We start from the raw sequence: 3,644 nt of genomic DNA on the forward strand, positions 1-3,644 counted from the left end.
ACGTACAATCAATACAACGAACCATGTATTCTCGTATAATTACCATGGTAACTCATGTACCCGACATTACATATGACGTAACTAACGTCTACCGGTTAGGGTATACCTGGTTTCGTCGGAATCGTTACATAACTCGTGACAAAATCCCTAAGGGATTCATCATTAGGTTGGACTACTCTATTGGCTGTTGAACAAGTTAACTAAATGTGAGAAAGAAGAAACAGAAAAGGGAGGAAGACTTAGCAGCCAATTTAAAGCAGATCCTGATAGTGTGGATCCAAAACCCTTGCACAGACAAGCCTCCTTGATCCTCTCAGGAATCAGATTGATCTCCATCCTTTCCCTGTATTGAGCTACATGCTCTTCAGGATCAGTGGTCCCATCATACACTTTCATGTTGGGGGTTTGGAAGCGTTTCGAGCTCTCCGCGTTATAGATTGATGGAGCAAATTTGGACAATTTGTGGCTTCCTTTCGGTATCCCAGGGATTGGACGGATCACCCCTGGTACGTTGGATATCATATCCTTAAGTTTCTGCAGTTCCTTAGCCATAGCTTGGTTGATACCTGCATCCTGCATGGAACCGTGATTAGTATCTAAGGATATAGGATCATACATGTTACCTCTGTGTTGCGTGAACGTCGGCGTTCAAGAAGAATGGTTGAGGTAAGAAGCATTTGCTACAGGAGTTGGTCCACCAGATATGATAGTCTGCATGGGGATAATATCTCCTTCATGGACCTCCGATGATCCTTGATGAAAGATCGAGGATCCTTGAGTCTGCTGACCCATTGATCCTGACTGAAGGATAGATGATCCTTGTGGAAAAGTTGAGGACCCTTGAACCTGCTGACCTGTAAGGCCCCGTTACCGGTGCCCTACTTTGGACGTTGGATTTACTCATAAACACAGTTCTATATATCAGAGTTAATTAATACTTTCGCGGAATAACACAAAGCATCAACAGTCGTTACAAACATTCATAACTTGTCTTTAACACATAGTTTAAAACATGTCTTTTAGTTCAACATTAACAAGTAAATCTTCAGATGCCAGCTTCTTTATTCATCCGCCATGTGTCCCCCTTCAAGCCAGCTGTCTCATCCTACCCACCTGCGTACATACTAAAAGTCAGCTACGCTGAGTGAGTTCTAGTTAAACACATAACTTACTTTTCATACACATATACGTGCCCGAAGGTACGCATTACATACATAACCTGTACTTCATTCATCCATACACATTTACAGCTATCCTTACATTATAAAGGGCATTTCACCCTACATACCCCGGATATTATTTGGGTCCGGTACCCTCCATCCTCGGATATTATTAGGGTCCGGTATCCCTTTATCCTTGGATATTATTAGGGTCCAGTCACCCTCCATCCTCGGATATTATTAGGGTCCGGTCACCCTCCATCCTCGGATATTATTAGGGTCCGGTCACCCTTTCTTCCATACCTTCATGCAATGCCTTTCTATATACATAATTGTAAGTTTCATACATACATACATACATCATTCATTCTTCACATACAACAATTTTATCATCAAACCTTTACCTGGCAGTACATGCAATATCCGAAGATCGTTCATGTACCGACAGGCAGTCAATCATACCTTTCACATAAACATATATGACATACACTTATCACTTAGGATGAGTGTGTTAAATAATCACATCGAGTATGCACACAGCCCTGAAAATATAATGTTAGTGCACGGTTTTGCGTCTTGAGTCTTTGTAATTATCGTTAACGTATTTGTTTTATGTTTAATATAATAAACAATTAAGTTATTCTCTAGTTCTCTAAATGTAATATCTAGTTCGCTATAGTTGTGTAGCGAACTAAGACTTAAGGTTATTCCCTCCTGATTCGTTAGGGGATGATAACGAATCAGGGGGTGATTCGCTAGTCTATTTCGTTTAATTGTATGTAACGAAGCGAACTCTAGTTCGTTAGGGGATGTTAACGAACTAGGTTCGTCTTCTATTTATAGTGAACCTCTGTTCACGTTTAATTTAAGTTTTGGGAAATATTTAACGAAACTCTTTCCAAACTCTCTCTCAATCTTCATCCTAATATATACAACTACTAATATATATATACTGATAATACATAATGCATATATAACACTTAATCATACATAATTATGAGCTAGATCTATATTAAGGTATTAATCTATTTTATTCAGATCTGAGATCTGTTATTGTTATTGGATTGATAATACACCGGGTTTCAACAAGTGGTATCAGAGATTTCGGGGCTCAATTACACTTGATTTGGTGTTTATTTAGAGTATGGATTTGTTAATGTTCTGTTTGAGTGAATTTGGATCAATTTGAGGTGAATTGGTTGAATTATGGTAGGTTTGGATTCGATTTGATTTTATATGAATATTGGTAAGGTATTGTGAGTTGGAATTGAGATTTGGATTGGTTTTGAGGTGATCCGGTATTGGTTTGGTTTGTGGTCGAAACAGGGTCCGTGTTTTGGCATAATTGAACTGATAATCGGAGATAATTGGTTACGAGTTTGGTTGGATTAAATTCGCATTCGAGTTACGAGTGTTTTGGTAGTTTAATTGTGTGATTTGGTTTAGAATCGTGATAGTATTACAGATTCAAAGTTCTGGGTTGATATTCATCATTTCCAGATTTCTGGATTTCTAGAAATCTTTTGTTGAAGATTTGAAGATTCAAAGATGAACATGATTCGCTATCATCTTTAGGTTGATTCGCTATCCTGTTTCCTTTGATTCGTTATAAACTTCAAGTGATTCGCTAGCCAGTTCGCAACAATTTGTGATTCGTGTTATCTAATTCGTTATTTGTGTTAACTGATTCGTGTGACACACGTCCACTTTGGGATTTGTGTTATAACAACCTTTGCCACGTGGCATAAGGCATCAGAGTTTGTTACAAACCGTTGTAACAACCTGATTTGTCATAGTTGATTCGTTAATCAACTGTAGCTGGTTCGTTATCTATTTCGCTAAGTCTTTCTTAGTGATTCGCTACTGAATACTTTCTAATTCGTTAAGGTTCTCTTATCAATTCGCTAGCTAATTCGTTAGTCAATTCGTTAGTTTGACTTTCTGTTAAATCTGATTCGTTTGACTTTCTGATTCGCTAATTTGGTTCGTTAAATTCAATCTTGATTCGCTATCTGATCAATCTTAGCTTCGTTAAGATTTGATTCGTTAATCTACTGTTCACAGTTCGCTACAACTGTTTATAGTTCGTTACATTTACCATTTGTTAATTTTATTCGCTGGTTGATTCGCTACATCCTTAAATTTTTGAAACTTGTCAAAAATGGCTGGTATGTATGCATTGGCTTCTCAAAACATGTTAATGCAACAAATGTTGCAACTTGATACCGAGATAGGTTCACATTCGAAATGTCCAAGATTGATGAAGTTTAGTGACTTTGCCAAGTGGGAACCTCGGTTTCGTGCTCATTTGGGGTCTGTTCACCCTTATTGCTCATATTGTCTAGATGAAGTTTATATGGCACCAATGATTGGTGATGATACTATTGGGTATACTCCTAAATCTGTTTCTCAATACTCACAAGAAGAGAAGAAAGCTTTAGAAATCGAGATAAAAGCCTATTCCACTCTTACTATGGCATTACC

The sequence above is a fragment of the Bidens hawaiensis genome, unplaced genomic scaffold, assembly GCF_021521415.1.
Source record: "Bidens hawaiensis isolate Kalapana, Puna unplaced genomic scaffold, B.hawaiensis_p1.1 tig00046316_1, whole genome shotgun sequence".
Taxonomy (NCBI): domain Eukaryota; kingdom Viridiplantae; phylum Streptophyta; class Magnoliopsida; order Asterales; family Asteraceae; genus Bidens; species Bidens hawaiensis.